Source organism: Macrotis lagotis, chromosome 1, assembly GCF_037893015.1.
Source record: "Macrotis lagotis isolate mMagLag1 chromosome 1, bilby.v1.9.chrom.fasta, whole genome shotgun sequence".
Classification (NCBI taxonomy): domain Eukaryota; kingdom Metazoa; phylum Chordata; class Mammalia; order Peramelemorphia; family Peramelidae; genus Macrotis; species Macrotis lagotis.
In genome coordinates this window covers 413,490,386-413,512,889 of record NC_133658.1, presented here as the reverse complement: position 1 = coordinate 413,512,889, position 22,504 = coordinate 413,490,386, and the positions used below count along the sequence as shown (strand labels likewise).

The 22,504-nt window shown below is 37.6% G+C and overlaps 1 protein-coding gene and 1 long non-coding RNA gene across 2 annotated transcripts in view; both read right to left on the bottom strand.

Moving 5' to 3' along the window:
* The window catches only part of SIL1 (SIL1 nucleotide exchange factor), a 330,856-nt gene that overhangs the window by 282,863 nt on the left and 25,489 nt on the right, over positions 1 to 22,504 (bottom strand). The gene's annotated exons all lie outside the window — the stretch shown is intronic.
* On the bottom strand, positions 20,105 to 22,500 carry LOC141506293 (uncharacterized). Its single transcript, XR_012473807.1, has 2 exons — positions 21,728 to 22,500; positions 20,105 to 20,366 (listed from the first exon to the last, which is right to left on the bottom strand). It is a non-coding gene; the product is annotated as an uncharacterized LOC141506293 (long non-coding RNA).

Below are 22,504 nucleotides of genomic sequence, written 5' to 3'. Positions count from 1 at the left end.
TATTCAAAAAATTCGGACCGAAGAGGGAATAAAATGTATTCTGACCTGGGTTTAAAAATCTATCCTACAGGGAAGAGAAGGGAAGGGAAGGGAAAGTAATGAAAGATCGGACTGATAAAAAAGGTATAAATGAAAATAAACTGAAAGTTAAATTTTAAATGAAAAGTTAAAGGGAAAGAGTAGTAAAACTTTGGTGAGGATGACTAAGAGGAAAGGAAAGAAAAAATATAAATGGGGAAAGTTAGCATGGAGGAAAATACAAAATAGTTATAACAGTTCTTTTTGTAGTGACAAAAATTTGGAAATTGAGGGGCTGCCAATCAATTGGGATATAACTAAGCAAATTATGGTATTTGAATATTATGGAATACTATTGTTCTATAAGAAACTATAAATGGCCAGACCAGAAAAGCATGGAATGAATTATAGGATCTGATACTGAGCAAAGGGAGCAGAACCAAGAGAACTCACATAACATCATGAGTTGAACAACTTTGATGGATGCAGCTCCTCTCAGCAGTTCAGAAAGCTAGGACAACTCTTTTAGATCAGTTATGGACAATGTTATCCCCATCCAATGTAAGAAAAACCAAACCAAACCAAACCAAAAAAAATTTAAAAAAACCCTTTTCAGAATCTGATTTACTTTTTTAAAAAATTTTATCTATTTAAGGCAATGGGGTTCAGTGACTTGCTCAAGGTCACACAGCTAGGTAATTATTAAGTGTCTGAGTTCAGATTTAAACTCAGGTCTTCCTGATTCCAGGACCAGTGCTCCATCTACTGTGCCACCTAGCTGCCCCTACATTCATTCTTTAAAAAAATTTTTCTTATGTACTTGTTTCCTTTAATACTAAATTCCTCATACCAAAAACCATAATTTGTAAACATGTTTAACACAAATGTGCATGTACAACATTAACCTGATTGTTTACTGTTGAGGGGAGGGGAATGGGAAAGGAGAATGGAAGGAAATTTTGTAACTTAAAAATATGCATATGCATGTAGATGAATGTTGAAAAACTTTCATAACATGTATTTAGAAAAATAAAATGTCAATTTAAAAAAGAAAATTATGGTTAACAAACCCTTAAATGGAACAATATTTTTTGACACTGAAAGTACATGCATGAGGTAGGTTGAAACCTTGCTTTGCATGGAAAGTCTGGTCACTTCTAAATAAGGACAACTATACATGCAAAACATGACATATGACTAGGATCCTATCCTTAAAAGATCAGAAGATAAATTCTATTTTGTTTCTTTCTTTGCTGACAAAGACCGAAGCCATTTTCTATCTACTAGTGTTCCCTTTGTTTTCCTAATGAATAATAGGATATTTATTATGACACATATGATATATACTATAGATTATAATTATTATATAGCTATATAAACACACATATATAAATGAACATGCTATACGTTACTATATCAAATACAATTATTTATGTGTGTATTATATATTACATTAATATACAACTGGGACATTCATTTTTCTTCCTGAAAATTGCCTCCCCAATCTGAAGACAATTAAATGTCTGGAATTTCATTGAGGCCTGACCCAAGAAAACAATAAAATTGAAAACAGTGAGCAACTCCCTAGGATTTAGTTAAATGGGATAACTATAGCCAAAGAGCACTGTCAGGAAATTCAACACTGGAAGGCAGAAAACACAATTTATATAAAGACCTTTTAGTAATTCTTTCCCTTGTCACTTCCAAAAAATAATCAGAGAATCAACACAATCTTAAAACTTCCCTCAGAAAACAAAAACTCATTCAGATGCTAATGACTATGCCAATCTATAGGGAAAGCTTTGACTCAATGGAAATCAGGATATTGGTTGAAAAAAAATGGTCATGCTGAGGAACTCCTAGTTTTGTTTTTATGCTTCTGATTTGAGATCATTCAGTTCCAAAGACATGATTTTCCCCAAATCCCCTCTGTAGGTGATATCATTGGGCTTTTCCTGTTGTTCTGACTTGAACAGCACAAAATGTAGGTGGAAGAAGCAATCTTTGGAAATCATTTTTGGGATGCTATGGAAGAACAGAAAAAAATATTCCCCTAGACACACAGACACACAGACACAGACACAGACACAGACACAGACACACACACACACACACACACACACAGACAAAAACCCTCTATTTTTTTTTTTTAGATTTTTGTAAGGCAGTAGGGTTAAGTGGCTTGCCCAAGGCCACACAGCTAGGTAATTATTAAATGTCTGAGGCCGCATTTGAACTCAGGTACTCCTGACTCCAGGACCAGTGATCTATCCACTGCGCCACCTAGTCGCCCCTACACCCCTCTATCCTTGCCAAATGCCCATTCAACTGCAGGTAAAAGATTATTTATTTCAACTGGAGCTAGCAGAGGAAGGAAGAGAACCTTAATTTTTTTAAATTCTGATTACAATGACACTTATCCCCTAAGTGATATCCATGATCACAGTCAGCCAAGAGCAAAACTATGAACAAAAGTTTGTCTTTGGTGTTATTCCTTCAGTCCCTCTTACTCCTCAGTACAAAAAAATAACACTCACCTCACTACTCTAGGACAATCACTTCACATCAAAAAGACTAATTCCTTCAAGATCCAAGGAGTCTAAGAGCTGATAGGCAAAAGCACTAAAAAGAAGAGGACTTCTGGATTATATTTAATTTTGCCATTCTTGAAACAATAGGTGACTACAATCGAATCTTCCCGTAAGTACCCTTAATGCTTATTTAGGCAATTATAAACTAGTGAAGGATATATATGAGAGTAGACATACTAGTCTTGGATTTGCCTCACCAAGGAACTATCCCTGCTCATGAGGTTGGATGAAGAGATGTAAGATTCTTCAGAATCACTCAAAAAAATTCTAAGGGAAACCTACTTTCTACTCCCATTTGGCTATCTTTTCTAATAACTCTACAAACTGCAACTTACACTGCCCTACTGGGTTCACCTGAATGGTTTTTATGAGATAACCCTTTAGATGCTTTAGACACCATCTTTAGGGTGGATAAAGAATTATTAATTTAGTCCCAATCTACTGGTTTCCCTTAAGTTCTCTAGCATCCAGGTTTTATCCACATAGGTGGTTGAAACTTATATAAAAAGGGATCTGGCCAAGGATACTTTGGTCAGTGAGCATTCTCTCAAAGTAGCTAACACTGGACTGGAAGCCAATTCTACTGGGTTCTCTTCCCTGAGCATTCATTTTTCTTGCTTTGGGGTACTAGGCAAAGTACTTTATCCTACTTTATCCCAATATTTTGGTTATGTAAAAGATGATGTTGGTATAGAAATTAATGAGATAGGGTCTGCATAGCATTTAGAGCTCTTTTCAGGCCAAAGACACTCTATAAATATAACATATTATAATTCCATAAAAAAAACTACCTCTGTCTACATAAACTAATTATGGCCAAAGGTAATCAAATCTTCAAACTTTTTAATCGATAGAAATGGTTCCCTTTGTTCACAAACAATTGAAAAATACAAACAATAAAGAGACTTCTCTGTAGATTAAGGAAATTAAAATACAACTAGATTCTTATTTGCCAAAATCAACATATTATGTGAAATAAGGCAACACTAACAACCTATTAGTTTATGAACAATAACAAAATATTAATTTTTAAAAAAGACAATCAGTTTGATTACAACTCAAAAGCTTCTTACAAACTACTACATAATTCAAATGTTTTGTAGGGTTTTGTTCTCCTAAAAGCTTCTACCTACATTGACCTTTTCTAGGTCAATGCTAACTGGGTGCCAAGCCTAGTCTTGTCATTTCTATCCAAGAGTCCCATTTTCAAAGAATTGGAGGAAATTGAGGGAACTTTCACAATAGTCTCCCAACCTCTAATACTGTACCACCACAAATCCCTGCTCAGACAGAATAAAGGAGACTACTTTCACTAACAGCCTAGACTCTCCATTTAAAGGACTTAAGATAGGCCCAATGTTGCACTGTTCCTTGGTAAACCTTCTATCATCTTTGCTGTATGACCCTAGACAAGTTCTTCAACTGTAAAATGAGAATAACAATAGCACAGGGGATCAAATGAGATAATCTTTGTAATGAGCCTGGCAAATAGTATTTATTAAATGCTTTGTTCCCTTTCCCTCTCCCCTTCCTAAACTAGACAAGTGACCTGCTCAAGAACATAAATTAGGAGTGAGGCCTCAGCTATCTCATCTGACTAATGGAAGAGCTGGTCTAGGTATCTACAAGGTCTCTTCCTATCATATTAATCTCTATTACTTGAAGCTATAACACCTGGGGTCTATGAGTTATATTCCAGTACAGAATAACTGAACTAAGCAATCCCTGTTCAGGGCATGTAGCATGCTGTTTAACTCCCCTAAATTGCCAGTTTAAATGTCAATGTAACAGAGAGAGAGAGAGAGAGACTTGGGTTCTAAAATCTGTTCTGCCACTGACTTGCTATGGTACTGTGTCTCTCTGGGTCTCAGTTAATGAAGAGTTTGGTCAAATAATAAGAATAAAAGAGGCATTTATAAGCTAGATGCTATGCATTTTGCTAATCTTTACAGACACAAATAGAAAAAACAAACCAGTGCCAACTTTTAAGGAATTTATATTCTAAAAAGGAGAGACACCTTATAGATTTCAACAGCAAGTCTGATGGAAAGACTCCATGGTACAGAAGATAATAGATGACAATAATATATTTTCTTTCATTTTATTTTTTAATTGATATTTATCAACAATCATATGAAAGACTATTGAAAATCTAAAATAATTTTTAAAAACATAAATTATCTTATATCCAAAGTAATCAAGTTGAAAAGGAGGGGGGCAAAATTTATGATGGAAGGTCTGAAGATAGATCCAATCATTCAATACTGATTCAACCTGATTCATTCAGGTATGGAAAACAATTTGGAATCATGACAGAAAAGTTACTAAATTATTCACATTCTTTGACCCAGTGATGCCATTACTGGATTTAAACCCTAAAGAAAATTTTAAAAAAGTGAGAAAAGGCCCATATATAAAAATATTCAAAGAATTATTTTTTTTCTAGCAACCATAAGTTAGATATAAAATGTCTGTCTAATTTAATTAAACAAGCATTTTTATGCCCCCATGACTGAGGGGCAGCTAGGCGGTGCAGGAGTCAGGAGGACCTGAGTTCAAATCTGGCCTCAGATACATAATAATTGCTAAGCTGTATGACCTTGAGCAAGTCACTTAACCCCATTGCCTTAAATAAATTAAAAAAAAATTTTAAATCTATGATTGTGCTTAGAGCTGGGGGCGGGGGGGCTGGATAGAAAAAGGAACATGATACAGGGAATTCCTCTTGACTTTCACTCTGACCTTGACCAAGCTTATTCAGTCATCTTGAGCATGGATGTTACATGTTGGACTTCCAGGTCACAAACTTTGGGACAGAAAGATCTATGTTGTTCCTGCTTCCTCTTTGCATCACCCTTGTACAATGAGTACTACCTTAGCCCCTCCTTGGAAGATTATCCCCCTGTGGCATCCCTATTGGAGACTGGAAAGAGGTGCTAAAGCATTGCTCAAGTCCCATCCTTGTTCAACCCACTAAAGAAATGCATTTATGTAAGGGGCACCCAGAAGAAAAACTCTGTTCTCCCTTCTTTCTCCCTTTTCTCCATTTTTTTTTCTCTCTCTAAGCTAGAGCCATGTGTTCCCAGTCTAGGCCACTGGAGAACTATGACCTTCTTTCCTTCCTCCCTTACTCTCAGGCAATCTCAACTCAAACTCTGTTATTTGTGCTTTCTGACCACATTTATTAGTAAAATCTGTAATATTTGCAGGTTCATAAAATAAATCCTGAGCTATTTCACCTCCAGAGTTAGATATGAACTTCTCTTCTCCAGGGTTAGATGTGAACTTCTCTTCCAACAATCTCAATCCCAATTGGCAACTCCAACAATAGAGGGAAGAAAAGAGGAGAGGGACAAAAATAAAAATGAAACAGTCCTTGACTTCAAGGAATACATGTCCAAAAATAATAGAAAACATATAAAAAGTTTTTTGGATTTTGAGGGAAGGAAATATTAACTAATGAAGGAATAAAAAAAAAGACTGAAAGGAAAATGCTTTGAGTGAAATCTTGAAAGGAAGAGATCATAAAAGACAGATATAAGAAGGGAGGATTTCCCATGTGACACCAGTCTCTGTAAAGGAAAGCATGGGAACACTGGTTCAAGGATTAAAAAGGACCACAGAACTTTGCAAATCCAACCAATTGATTCTACAGATGAGAAAACTGAGGCCCAAGAGATACTGAATGAAACACAGCTGGTATATATTGAGAAATGATACAAGTCCTACTCTATCCATCACATTATGATGCTTCTCTCTTATAAGAGAAGCAAGAGATGGAATGTAGTATGTGAGGCACAGTAAGAGGCAAGAGTGTAGCTGGAATGTGGACTGTATGAGGATTGAGATAGACAGTAAACATGCAGTACAAATTTGACTTTAGGTAAAACAATCTGAAAAAAATCTGCATACCCAAAAAACAGTTATATTCAATTTACTATGGAGCATTGTGCTCTCCCTCTCCATTCCTCCCCTTGGCTTGGTGATCTCTGCAGTCTTAAAAAAAAAAAAAACAACTCTCCAAGTAAAAGCCAAAGAACAGACATATGGTAGTGGGGGAGAGGAGAACTTGGCTTGAGACCTCATGCTCTGAGAAAGTAGACCTTTTAACCATGTCCATGGTGCACCACCATGTGTTCTTCCTCTTAGTTCCAGCCAGATACCAACGTGGCTGGCCTTGACTTCTGCATGTTCCTCCTCCTACTCTCCCTTCTCTGTCCCCAGCCCTTCCTCCACAGATCCATGGCTCTGTTCCTGATTCTCTCCCTCCTCCCTCCCATCTTTCCCCAGGTCTGTGGGAAAATTCACATTAAATAAAAATCCCTTTACATAGAGGTCTACAGAATTGTCTGTAATGTGAAATCAGTCAGGAAAGGCAGGTTAAATCCAACCTGTGAAGAGTCTTAAATATCAAAAGGAGTAATTTATATTTTATTTCAGAAACAATACAGAGCCACAAGAACTTCTTGAGCTAAGGAGTGACATAATTTAAGAATATCAATTTGAATACATTATAAAAAAAATGGAGTGGAGACTGGAAGCAAGGAGATAAATTAAGCAGAAAAATCAGGTAGCCCTGCAACAAAGATGTATGTAAGAGAAGATCATGTAAAAACAATGTAATTAGATGAGCAGCTAGGTGATGCAGTGGATAGAGCACTGGTCCTGGAATCAGGAGGACCTGAGTTCAAATTTGACCTCAGACATTTAATAATCACCCAGTTGTGTAACCTTGGGCAAGTCACTTAATCCCACTGCCTTAAATCAATTAAAATTTTTTTTTAAAAAAACAATGTAACTAGAGATATCTAAGAAAAAAAGGCAAAGGCTATAAGGTATGGGAAATAGAATAACATTCACCCTCCCCCCCCACCAAAAAACAAAACCCGAAAAACTAGAGCATAGGAGCAGGTACATCCAAAGATGGCAACCTTCTCATCACACTCACACACACACACACACACACACACACACACTTGAGTCACAACTAGTACCACCAAAGCAGGAAGGACAAAGATGTAATATAACCAGACATATCAAAAGAGTGTCATAGGTAAAATGATCTCCAGATCACAGCAAGAGAGGAATCATTTGAAAATGGAGGAAATGGGAATAGAATACGAATTTATTAAGTCCCTAGTATTATTAACCCCTACTCAAGTCAAGCACTGTGCATTACCAATATAATCTGGTACTGAAAATAGTTACTCCCAAGACTTGGTACATTGTTAAAATGAAGCTCTCCTAGTTAAGGTTTTGCTCCAGCTACTTCAATGCACAAACATCAGGGATTAGATCAATTCAGGACAATTGAAAAAATGTCAGATGGTTTACAGGGAGAGGTGGAGTATGGCTTTGATGTCTATGGGTTTGGGGCTTTTTTTTTTTGCCACCTTGGAGATTTATGGGCAGGTAAGTGGTGCCAGATAGCTGGAGTACTGGAAGTTCCTAGACTGGAAGGTTCCAAGCACAGTATAGTCTAGCAGAGTTCAAAGAAGAGCAACAGGACAGGAATTAGAAGAGCATGGGCAAGCAAAAACCTGTAAGATGGATCAATTGATTTATCAATAAGAATTTTTTCAGTCCAAAAAAAAAGAAAGAATTTACTGGAAAGGCTATTAAGATGATAGTGATCATTATTAGCAATTTTTCTGAATGAAAACAGTTAAGCACACAAATAACTGATATGACAATTTTAGAGAAATGCAAAGGAGGAGACTGTTCTTGTATAATTGTTTTGTTAAGCTATTTATCCCCATAAAATTCTACCTTAATAGATTTTGCTCTAGTCTATTGAGAACTTTTTGTGTTTATTTAAAAAGTTTCCTTTGGGGGCAGCTAGGTGGCACATTGAAAAGAATACTGGTCCTGGAGTCAGGAGGACCTGAGTTCAAATACAAAATTGGACACTTAATAATTACCTAGCTGTGTGATGTTGAGCAAATTACTTAACCCCACTGCCTTGCAAAAACCAAAAAGCTTCCTTTGTAAAAAAAAAAAAAAAAAACACAGTGTCCATAAGATTTCCATTCTGTTGAGATCTTTTAGGATCCTGATTTCAAATCAGGACACTGTAATACAGACAACAAGTAGGTCTACTTGCAGGGAATTAGAAGTCACTTGGTAAGTTGTCATAGTTGAGGATGACTCTTTTGAGTAATAAGTTGGATTTGAGGCTCATCCAGAGTCTAAAAATCTGTGACACTGTATCTATTACTATCCCTTGCCATTTGAATCATCTGCAAACTTAAAAACCATGGCATGATTTCTAACCAAGAATAAAACAAGCCCAACAGTGGAGGTTATAGAAATTGAACCATATAACTAAGTAGACCTAAATACTCTAAGAGAAAAGGCTAATGGAAATTGGATGAAGAAGACTAGAAAAGGACCTCATGATCTTTAAGCATATAAGCCATAGAAATTAAAATGTTCCGTTATTAGAAAGAAGATGGTAAACAGCTGCTCTCCATTTCCACCCAAAGTTTCTAGTTTACAAAATGGACCATAGCCGACCCCATTAGGACAAATGGTGAATAAAAACCTGGGTAGGTGTATTCCAGTGCCAAATGAGAACAGGCTGCTGATTGAACTGAGAACCACAGCCAGACAACCACAAATCAGAATTGGCTTTGGCTCTCAACAATCATAGGGTCCTTGCCTTCCTGAGTTAGTCACTGCCAGCCTAAATATGTTCCCCTTTAGGGTTACTGAGTGGAATTACAGTAGAATGTTGAGTGTCTAGCTATCCTTAAAAACTGGCAATAGGCCCTCAACTTGAATGGGGCATTCTATTTTTTGTGAGGGTGGAAAAGACCATGTGGGCAGATAGAAAAATGTACTACCCAGTGGTTAGTATAAACTCTGTCCCTTCTTTTTTCAAACTATCACATGTTTAGTACCAAATAACCCTCTTCTCTCCCACAGCAGTCAAAGCAAAATTTATATAATTAAAAAAAATTATTGCCATCACCACTACCACCTTATCTTTATTGAAAATTTTGTGGTCCCCTTCTTTCACAAAAACACAGGAGATGGAGGGAGGAGGAACAGGAGATGGGAGGGGAAAGAGGAGGCAGAGAGGACAACTGATATCTATATTGCTTTATAAGACTCATAAGATACTTTATATACAAGATCATTTGCTCATATCAATAATCTGTGAGATAGATACAACTATATCCATCTTCCAAATGAGAACACTGAAGGTCAAAAAAGTCAAGTGACTTTCTCAGGGTCACATTCTTCATAAGCACTAGAGACATGTTTCAATCTATGTTTCTACTGTCTCCTCATCCAACATCACTGCCACTACATAACTACCTATCCACTATCTTGAAAGAAGCTGAGGTTCAACAAGATAAATGGTTTACTAAGGGGTCAGGCAGTTCAAAAGTATTTAGAACCAGGACTCAAACCCCTATGTCTTGTTTCCAAATCCAGGATTACAGTCACAAGATGATATTCATTCCCCTTTATGTATTAGCTTCTAAAGTCCTTAAGCCCTAAAATATCAAGAATGAAAAAGTTTGAGTAGACAATAGCCAACAAATGTTTGGAAACTGAGGAATATCCATAAAAACAAAAACAACAGATAACATTTTTAATTCTTTTTTTTTATTTTGAGTTCCAAATTCTCTCCTTCCCTCCAGCTGCTCCCCTACACACTGAGAAGACTATATTATACACATTATACATATGAATTCATTTAAAAGACATTTCCATATTAATCATGTTGCAAAAAAAGCAAGAAAAAGAAAGAGGGGGAAAATACTTCAATCTACACAGAGTACAGAATCATTAAAGGATTCACTTGTTCTACCTAGTCTACTGCAAAGAACAAAATAGTCTGGCTAACATCAGAGAAGAGTATTAGGACACGACCTTTTTTCCTACCCTCTTTCCCAGGGATCCCAAGAAATGTAGATTAGAATATAGAAGTACCTAAAATTAAAGGAAGTTAATACTGGAAGAAATCTCAAGATTTATCCATCCTTCATAATCTAATTTCAGAAATATTAAAAATGATTCCCTTCCTCCACCTAATTACTAGCCAGTTAGTTTCAAGATGCTCAAAAGTTCTCAAAGACTAAGGTCTTTCATCACAGAATCAGAGACAAAGTTTAAGAAAGAATTCTGAAAGGCAAAGGAACAAATTTATACCAAGGAAATAATAAATACTTTCTTGAGGATATATTTTAATAATCAAGAGAGTATTATAGTACTAGATAACAAGAAAGAAGAAATGAATGGAAGCACTAAAGGTAAGTGAAATTATTGCCAAAGACTAATTATATTGTTTTTTACCAAATTTTCCCAGAAAAGGTTCCACTTCCACACCATAAGCAATGGGCCTATGTAGGGTAATGGCTATGTCTGAATAAGAAATTGAGTTTTCTTGGTTATAGCAATTAATGCAAAATTAAAAATGGAAAAAGGGTTCTTGGGGGGATGGAAACAAGGAAAACCTTGTAGTGCTTCCCTATTACTATCAAGGACCTGAACAATCTCCCAGTTATCTAGATTTACAGTTTAGGTATCTTATCTGCCAAGTCCTATTAATTAAACCTTCATGGGAGGGGGTGGGGAGGGAAGCGAGATTAGAGGGAAAATTGCAAAATCCAAGATAAATAAATAAATAATGAAAACTAAAATAAAATAAAGTGGAAGACAAAAAAAAAGAACCTTTCACCCTATGGCTCAAAACATTCACTAGGAGTTTCAACACTTAGATAAAACTTAGTTAAGCAGGAAGGGGAGGAAGTGGAGGGAAGACATGCCCATGATGGGGAGGCAGCTGCATGGACCTTGTTAGGTATAATGATATCCTCAGGTCTGGTGCCCTGATGGACATGGTGGTAAAAGATAAGACTCTATGAGGTGGGCAGACACTAGGAGCTGGTTTTGGGGAATAACAGGTAGAAAGGGTACAGGAAATTGTGGGTCTAGTAGAACAGTTGAGGACTAATAGAGGAGAAGCATATCTCTTAAGATATCAGTACCCCAGGAAAAAAGCCCTAGTGGTCTTGAGCTAATTATTGTTCTGTGCATACTGGGCACAACTTTTAATGTCTTCCAAGATAATGCATGTGAAATTACTTTCATTCTAACACTGCAGGAATCCCATCCACTGACACGTAATTTTTATAATAAATTTGTAGATTAGAAAGCTTTTAAAAATATTTTAGAACAGCAGCAACAATAAAAACTTGACTTAAATAGTATTAGAAGTAGAAAAACATAAATATCTTATGTTTTTCCAGCTATTCACTATTTTTTTTTTAGGTTTTTGCAAAGCAAAGAGGGTTAAGTGGCTTGCCCAAGGCCACACGACTAGGTAATTATTAAGTGTCTGAGACCAGATTTGAACCCAGGTACTCCTGACTCCAGGGCCGGTGTGCTTTATCCACTACGCCACCTAGCTGCCCCAGATATTCACTATTAAGGTAATGAAAGCTACATCTTCATTAAATGAAGTTACATTCACCATCAATTCTACTCAGTAAAGGCATTTGGATCCAACAGAAATATAAACATAATATAAGCCCCCCAAAGGTATGTGAGTGTTAATGTCTTTGAATGATCAGGAAATTGTCCCACTATGCTCAAACTTTTACTGTGAACAGTTCACTATTAGTTGCCTATTAACTGCAAATGAGCATATCTGTTGAGCCTAGCAATGATAAATTGTTATTGAGTTTTGTTTTGTTCTGGGGCTAAATACTTTTTAAAAACTGTTCTTTGGATGCATTGAGACAATTTAATTAGGGCAGTGAAATAAATAAACCATTAGGTTAAGAACAGACACTTAGAAATATAGGATTTAGGTCTACAAGGGCCTTGGAGAACATCTGGTCTAACCTACTGATTTTACAGATGAGAAAACTCTCATGCATAGACTGAGGGGCCCAGGGTGATACAGTAAATGAATGAAAGACAGGGAGGGGAATAAAATCTAGGTTCAGGAATTTTAGTCCAGGGCTTTCCTCACCTCCATGTCCCCCATATTACACTATTTAAATAAAGGCACAGTTTCTTAATTTATTGATTGCTCAAGGTCATCAACCAATATAAAGGCAATGATATAGTGCTAGAGAACTAACCTGGGGAAAAAAGAGACGTGGGTTAGCATAAATGCTGGACACATAGTAAAGGTTTAATAAATGCTTGCTGATTCATTAACTGGAGCTTCTCTCTAAAACTACAATACATGGGCTTGAATGATCCCTCTGAGAAGGTCATAAAAACTGATTCAAATCTCAGAGATCCCTGTAAGCCTATTTGAGGTCAAATTAGACTATGGAGAGGCTATGGGTAGACTCCTTGAGGTACTAGCAAAAGACCAAGGCATATCATGTGACTGATGAAGTATCAATAAAGTCAGGTTCATAAAAATCTTATCAGCCTTATAACACACAGTATCAGTCTGTAGTTTAAGAAACCTGAAACAAGGAAACAATCAAATAACAAAACAAACCAAAAAAAAAATCATGGTCACTTCCCTCAAAGTCACAGGCAATATTATAGGTTACAGTACCTAATTTTCATCTTCTTTCCTCCCTTTGTCATTTTCAATCATGTCTGATTCATCTTGACCCTATTTGAGGTTTTCTTGGCAGACATACAGAAATGATTTCCCATTTCCTTTTCCAGTTCATTCTAAAGATAAGGAAACTGAGGCAAACAGCTTTAGGGCACAGTTATCAGGGTCACACAGCTAGTTAACTATCTGAGGGCCAGAACTGAACTCAGAAAAATGATGAATCTTCCTGACTCTAGATATAGCACTTTATCCCCTGGAACACAGATATGAGTTGCTCACTTCCCATCTACTTTATTATCTATCCCCTCAAGCTCAGAAACCCTCCAAGAACCACCAGGTCCCTTTTTTCCAATAATGTCTAACCTAGTACAAATGGTCCATTGGGCTTTTGGTTTTCCTGAACTTAAGCTTATTTATATTTTCTTTCAACTGAAGTTGGACTAGAACGGCATTTGGAAATCTGGGAGTCATCTGCACTGAGATAATTTAAAACACGGAAGTGGAAAAGATCAACAAGTGAGACTGGACGGAGAAAAATACTATCAGAAGAGTTGTGAGGAAGACCCACATATAGCACGTACTGCATGAATAGATTCAGCAAGGGAGACTGAGGAGGAGCAATCAGACAGGTAGAAGAGATTCAGCCCAACAGAGGGCAGTCACAAAAACCCAGAGCTATGAAAACATCCAGAAGCAAAAAGGTAGCAAACGATGTCAAGTGCAAGAGAACAAGAAGGGTTTTAAGACCGAATAAAAGTTCTATGGCAATTCAGAAGTAATTTGGAGACAACTATTTCAGTTTAAGAGGGAGGTGTGAGGTCAGATTGCTGTGGTTTTAGAAGAGCATAAGAGGCAACATACAGGAGGCTTTTTCAAGGAAATAAGAAAAATGGAAACAATATAGGAATACAACAAGATTGTTGGTTGAATCAGTACTATTTAAAGATGGAGGAGACTTTGGTATGCTAAAGGCAGCAGAGAAGGACCAATTGAAGCTTGGAGCTAGGTGCTAAACCATTCCTCAAGCACCATCCTTGTCCAACACACTACGGAAATGCATTTATGTCCTCTTCTACCCTTCTTTCTCCCCTTTCTCCATTTTCTTTCTCTCTCTAAGCTAAAGCCATGTTCCCAGTCTAGGCCACTGGAGAACTATCTATATATTCTATGCTCTTTGATCTCTGATGTCCTGTTTACCAAAGTATTCACCTTTAATTTCTTCTCCAGTAGATTAACTCTACTATCACCCCTACTTTCACTAATTTTAATTCTCTCCCTGTGTATTGTTCTCTTCTTTTCTTCCTCCCTTATTCTCAGGCAATCTCAACTAAAACTTTCTTATTTGTTCTTTCTGCCCACATTTATCAGTATAATCTGTAATCTTTGCAGGTTCATAAAATAAATCCTGAGCTATTTCACCTCCAGGGTTAGACATGAAGATTTTCTCTTCCAACAATCTCAATCTTAATTGGCAACTCCAGCAATAGAGGGAAGAAAAGAGGAGAGGGACAAAAATAAAAATGAAATAGTTCTTGCCCTCAAGGAATACATGTACAAAAATAATAGAAAACGTATAAAAAGTTTTTTTGGATATTGAGGGAAGGAAATATTAACTAATGAAGGAATAAGAAAAAAGACTTAAAGGAAAACGCCTTGAGTGAAATCTTGAAGGGAAGAGATCATAAAAGACAGATATAAGAAGGGAGGATTTCCCATGTGACACCAGCCTCTGTAAAGGAAAGCATGGGAACACTGGTTCAAGGATTAAAAAGGACCACAGAACTTTGCAAATCCAACCAATTGATTCTACAGATGAGAAAACTGAGGCCCAAGAGATACTGAATGAAACACAGCTGGTATATATTGAGAAACGATACCAGTCCTACTCTGTCCATCACATTATGATGCTTCTCTCTTATAAGAGAAGCAAGAGATGGAATGTAGAATATGAGGCACAGCAAGAGGCAAGAGTATACCTGGAATGTGGACTATATGAGGATTAAGACAAACAATAAATATGCAGTACAAATCTGACTTTAGGTAAATCAATCTGAAAGAAATCTGTATGCCCAAAAAACACCTATATTCACTTTACTATAGAGTATTGTGCTCTCCCTTTCCATTCCTACCCTTGTCTTGGTGTTCTGCAGTCTTCAAAAAAAAAAAAAAATCTCCAAGTAAAAGCAGAAAAGGAAGCTCAGGATAAATGGTTTCAATTGAGGAGTGGAAGGAGGAGTTTAAGATGAGGTCCTCAGCATGCAAATTGTCAAAAGGGCAGTAGTAGCTAGCAGGACTAACAAGTCTTACTAAAATATCACAGGTTCTACCAGTGCTGACCCCAAAGCTGAAGAAAAGGCAGCTGCTGCCCCCCGCCAACCATGAAATCTTCCAAAACATGCTTGTACCTGCAAAGGGAGTTTGAATATAAAATGTGGCCAATACTCCATGAAATGATAATGCAAAAAATATTCAATCTCAGGATGAACTGAAGCTTGCAAAGTAAGCTAATAACAACAAAAACAAGGACTTTTATAGCTATGTTGGAAATTATTGATGAAAGATATAGATAGATGCATATGTAGGCATATATGCATATATCCACATATATATTTTAAAGGATAATCAAAGAGACAAGATGATCAATCAGGATGTATGGGACAATAATAATGGATGATTATTTCTCTTTTGCATAAGAAGAATCATCTTTTAACTGCAAAGGACAGAAGAAAAATAGCTAATAGGAAGCTAATTCCCAAAATACATAAAGAGATAAAGTAATTAAATGCCCTTACTGAATTCAAGTCATCAAATCCATATGAAATACATCCTAGAGTACTTACTACTAACTTTGTCAGTTGGCTTTAGAAGGATTTTTAACATCAATGTCACTTTCCAAAAATAATCCCTCACTCCTCAATAGAAATCTCTAGCAAAAAAGTAGAGTAAGCAAAATAAATAGATATACTGCAATCAAAAAACAATACAAGTATTTATTCATCATCTTTGAAAGATGATAAAGAATAGTAGAGGAGTCACTAAACTATGGATAAAGGCAAGTGCTTCATTTTTTTTCAGATGGAAGTCAAACAAGCATATTTACTAAGCAGCTAAATCACTCTGGCCTTTGTAGATGGGTCAATACTAGGTCTCAGGCCAGCTCCCAACTGGTCATGGTTTGAGAACTGACTGACCAAGAGTGACCTTGAGGGTCTTCCACTGACAGATTTTCTTTTTTATCTTTTTTTCAATTAGATAAAAGAGTTCAATCTTTACCTCATTTCTTACCTAGCCTTAATCACTGAACGGACATTGCCTCAGACAAACTAAGACCTGGGAAAACACATTGGCTTAAAAGGGCCAAGATTTCCACTGCAACCAGGGTTATCTTCAGTTGTCCTGATCCAAATCTGTCCACTGGACCCAGATGGCTTTGATGAAGTACAAGAGTGTTTTCTAGGTATCTGTCTCTAAAGAATTTATGATTCAGAGACGACTAGGTGGCACAGTGGATAGAGCACTAGCCCTGGAGTCAGGAGTACCTGAGTTCAAATCCAGCCTCAGACACTTAATAATTACCTAGCTGGGGGTGGCTAGATGGCACAGTGGATAGAGTACCAGTCCTGGAGTGAGGAGTACCTGAGTTCAAATCTGACCTCAGACACTTAATAATTACCTAGCTGTGTGGCCTTGGGCAAGCCACTTAACCCCATCGCCTTGCAAAAACTAAAAAAAAAAAAAAAAATGTGATTCAAGTCGTCTCCAAAGAATTACAACTCACAGACTGTCTCCAAGTCAAATAAAGGAGGTTTGGGTTTTTTTTTTTTGGACAGGAGGGAGATGGTCAGGATATCATGCTCTCCAGTAGATTCTTACTCCCTAGAGGAAGCAGCATGCTGAGCTGGGTGAAACTAGGAGCTTTATCTAGGACAAGAAGTACTATGCTTCTAACAGGATATATTGATTTTGAAACACAGGGAGTAATTTTTGTTATGCCACATATAGCTTTGGCAGAACTGCATATGTGTTTATCCAGAAGGTATACGGAAAAGTCCACCAAGCAGGGTACTGATGTATGATAATGACATTATAATTAGTTTGACTTCATCATAAGTTCACCCAAGGACAGCAAGGAAGGGTAGTGTGTAGGTGCTGCTCCAGGGAAAGACCCTTCTGTGATTTATGGTCCATGGCCTAGGTGCACAGTTTATTGGTGCTACTTTCTTATTGGCTGGTTTCTATGGCATTTCTAAACAGAATGATATGGTCAAATGCTGTGGTTCGGTCAAGATGTACTTTGCTATTCTAATGAGGCCCTATGATGGAGTCAGGAAATTGGGGCTGGGGTGTTGGCTAGGTTTCTATCAGCTCCAGAGGAGAAAGTGAGGCCAGTGACTTTTCACAGCCCTCCCTCAATTTAATTCACTTGCATGTCATGGCAACTCCTCCCTGGTGTCATGATCCTCTTCCAGAAGGAAGGACAAACAGCAACAAGATCTACTATGTGACAGACACTGTGATAAGTTCTACAGTTACAAAAATAGTGCAAAAAAGAAAAATCAGTGCCTACTCTCAAGGAGCTCACATTCTAGAGAAGAGTGAAATTATATATGGTAACCTACCTTAGATTTTAACAAAGCATTTGACAAAATCTCTCTAGTATCCTTGTGGACAATATGGAGATATATATATATTAACATATATATGGGTGCGAGGTACAGTGAAAGGGGCAGCTAGGTTGCACAGTGGATAGAGCCCCAGCCCTGGACTCAGGAAGCCCTGAGTTCAAATATGACTTCAGAAACTTAATAATTTCCCAGCTGTGTGACCATGGGCAAGTCACTAACCACTAATCCATTGCCTTGCAACCCTCCCCCCACCAAAAAAAAAGTACAGTGAGAGAAATTCAAACCCTGATGAATGATTACACCCAAATAGTAGTTGTTAATAGGACATTGTCAGCATGAGAAAAGGTCTCTCTAGTTAAGTATCCCCAGAAATCTGTCCATGGCTTGGAGCTGTTTAATAATAAAGGCATAAGTGACATGCTTATCAAATCTACAAATGACAAATCATTGAGATGGAAAATTAATCCAAGGAATTATGGATCCAAAAAAGACCAACAGCTAGAATGTAGAACTAAATATATTAAGATGAATCTAACAGGTCTAAATGCAAAATCTGTGTTCAAAATAAAATTGATGTCAAAATTATCAGACTGAAAGCAGTTTATCTGAAAAAGATCTGGGTTTTTCAGGGGACAGCAGGGCTCAATGAGCCAACTCTGTAACATGGCAACCAAAAAAGGGAATACAAACTTAGTCTGTATGTAAAGCTAAGAACTGGTCATTATCCCACCATAGTCTATAGCAGAGTCAGACCCCACGCTGGCATGTCAAATTCTGGCATGACAAATTTCATTCAGGGTGCTATACCCTACTCAACACCCCTTGAGAGTTAGCACTACATGGTGACTGTCTTTCCTACTCATGACAGTGAATGTCTCACACTATTTCCACACTTTGTTAGGTGAGACAGCTTCCAAAATAAGCCAGAAAAGTAAAGAAAAATCACTTTCAAGAAAAAGAAACACAGAACAAGGCTGCTTACTTGAATGTCAGAATCTGATTTATTGTTTCAGAAGTGTCCTGATAAATGACTAGGAGACAGGATTTCAACCCTACCCAGTGTAAAGGAAGATGATGTAGCCTGTTGGATACAGTCTTTGAGGTCTGGGGCCACAGGAAACCCATGAACCTAATACTGACCACAACCCACTTCTATATCACATATCTAGTTTTTATTTCCCAGGAAAATCAGTTTCCTTAGACTAGGGGTGATGAAACTTTTTACTGCCAAGGGCTATTTGTACATTTATAACATCATTCACAAGCTATACAAAATTATCGATTTAAGAATCCTAACCCTAAAAAGCTCTTATATTTATTGAACTTTGAGCCCCATCTATGATTGCCTTGGCAGTGCCAGACCAAATGATACAGAGAAGTCCCACCTCCTCCTCTTAGATTCTGGCATTGTAGAAGTAATTAGCATACCCTCAGGTTATTATAAAAGGCTTAGGGATACAAGGTTGGGATTAAATTCATGGAATAAGAGAATTGATAGAAACCTTGGAGGACATCAAGTTGAAGCCCTAGTTTTCTGGTAATACTATAGAACAGCTATTTATCCTTTTAAAAATCATTAATAAAGTTCTTTCAGTAACAGACTCTATAATCTAAATTTCACAACCATCTAGAGAAAGTCTGAATTCTTTCTGCTTACATTTAATCCTATTCTTTCATCCTTTTCTCAGGGAAAAAGAATGAACAACTGGTGACTACCACACAAGTTTTCACTTCTATGCCAGAGACCTCATTGAGCCTCATATTTCCTTGAAAGTTTCAGGTCAGGGCAGTTAGTTAGCACAGTGGATAGAGCACCAGCCCTGTAGTCAGGAGGACCTGACTTCAAATCCAACCTTAGAGACTTAATAATTACCTAGCTCTGTGACCTTAGGCAAGTCATTTAACCTCAACTGCCCTGCAAAAAAACAAAAACAAAAAGAAAGTTAGTTTCAAGTCAAAAGGAATGGAAATAAAATCTGGTCATATGAACATCTTCTGGGACTGCTAATTTGAGAGTCAAGCCTAACTGAGGATTAAGCAGGTGAAAATTTCCCTACTTAGTCTATCAAGCATGGAGTTTACAGTGGTCTCCAGTGGGATGAGCTATTCTCTTTCATTTCAGTTCCATTTCCCCAGAGGAAGATAGTTCTGTTGATTGCTGCCAGGAAGATTTCTGAATGTAAAGTTCATAATTACATTTTGATTACAGAGGAAAGGAGGGGGCCACATAGAGTGAATACACATATAAGAGGTTCCAATTTACTGCAAATTTTTGTCCCCAATGAATCTCACAAAATCCCACAGTTTGTTAGCCACCCTAAACATGCTTCTGTTCAAAAGGACCTTTCTTTATTAGCATATTTCCATCTGTAAACATTAAGACCCTCCCAACATGACACAAACATTGGCAGAGTTCAAAGGCCCTGTACTTTTCAGCTTTGTTACACCACCTCTATTTTTCTCAGTACAGCTGCAGAATTCTTCAGGATAGGGAAACAGCAAGTTAAGATCACCTCATGCATGGTAGGAAAAGAAAGGCACAAAAAGAAAGAATGCTTCATCTCTTCATTTTCTGGCTTCCAAGGATTCCTGTAAAAAAAGAGGACTCTAGACTAGTGGAGAGCTAGGAAGAAAACCATGGGAAAGAAAAATTGTTAAGGATTTTTGAGAAGAGGAGAGTGTAGGGAAGAGGTGGCAAAAGGCTCCAAAGCTTTGCTTTTTGCAAGGCAATGGGATTAAATGACTTGTCCAGGGTTACACAGCTAGGTAATATGTGTCTGAGGCCAAATTTGAACTCAAGTCCTGACTCCAGGGCAGGTGCTCTGTCCACTGCACCACCTAGTAGCCCCCTTGGATCAACTTTTGTAAGACTGAGGGAAATAGTTTTACCCCCCAATATCACAGCTAGCATGTTAAAAGGGCACAATGAGGTTGTTTCCTTGTTGTTGAGAAAGCTACCTCTTTTCTTGAGAGGCACAAAAGAGACATTCATCTCTAATTCTTCAAGGTATTCATCAATTTGGACAGAATATGACACTTGTCTTTTATATTTGCAGGAAACATCATCTAGAACCATGCTATCTCCAACTATATCCAATGATAGTCCAAGAGTCATCTGCACTCCCCTCCTATCCTCACTTGAAAATTGGCACTACAGAGAATAAAGTCCAAGGAGCTCCAGGATCCAACATATTAGGTCCTGAAACATGATCTAAGTCACCATTAGCTCTGACCCCAAATGTCTGCACTTGCTACTTCATCATCACTCCATTCTAACCATTGCCTGTAGACTCAGCATGAATTATATTCTTATAAATGTAGCAAGATGGCAAAGTAAACATTAATGACTGATACTATACAGGGCAATCATCAAGGAGGATGTAGTAATGAACCATTGACAATGGACTACTGACACTGTGTTGTGGCCATTATCAGTGCTTTCAATTTGAACTTGCTTCAGCTGAGGGGAAAAGTTCACACAAGCCATTGAGGTTTATAGCAATGTAACAATCATGGGGGCTAAAAAAAGGGAGTTAGAAGAGTGACATATCAGCAATTCTAAAACTGTCATTATCTATAGAATGTTGGTTTTACACACACACACACACACACACACACACACACACACACACACACACACACGAGGTGCATGGGTATAGCCCTTTCCTAGAGAATCACAGAAAAGTCATCATCTATCCCTGTGGACCCAACCAGAACACTTCCCCATCCAACAGATAATAACAACACAGCTGACCGGACACATTGCCAATTTCAGATGTGAATGGCAAATGACTTTTTCCTTCTTCCTCCTCAAAGTCCAATTATTCACGTTAGATTGGCAGTAGAGGAAAAACAATTCCTTCTTTCTGGGAAAATACCGACACAATGAAAAAAAGACAAAATCCAAAGAGACAAATTAAAAAATTAAGTTGATTTAGAAGGCAGCTTACCCCTAAATGCAGGATGACCCCTAAATCCATTTGCCATGTCCCTTGCCCACTCCTGAAGATTAAAGGGAAACTGAGGGCTCCTTCTATTCTCCCTGGATCCACAATCTTGGCAAAATGTGACAAGAGTTAGAAAAGATAGAAGGAAAGCTGAGCTTTTCAGTTTCAGTCTCATGATGTGATTTTACTGGGCCCTGAACACATGATAGATTGAAGGTTGAAGCTTCTTCTACCTCAGGGGATGCCTCCCATCTAAAAACAATGTTCAACTCAAAGGTGGAATCTGTCCTTTCACCTGGAGTACTGGCACAGATCACTTTAACCACAAAAAAAACCTGCCCTGCACCAATACTTAGGACTCTCCAGTGAATGATATTTCGACAGCAAAAGCTGAACAGCAGAGACCAAAATAGCATTTACCAAGAGAGACACAAGTCCCTGCCTCTCCTGTGCTTCAGAAGTGCAAGGAAAGAAAGTTTTCAATCACTTGCTCAGAAAGCACAGCCACCCACCACTTGCCTGCCGGGCCACTTAAACACTGGAATTTCAGTTCTGCTGGATAATGAATATCCCCTCAAACTCCCCCCCCCCCACAACCACTAAGAACCATTTCACTCACAGAATTGTTCCCCTCCTGCAGGCCAAAGAGAGACTGTTCCTTTCAAAACTGAACTCCCAGGATCAAAAAGAATATGCAAGCTCAATTCAAAATATATATTTAGGTTTCTTTTTGGTCAAATCCTGCCAGAGAGGAAGAACTAGGCTTGGAATTAAGCCCAT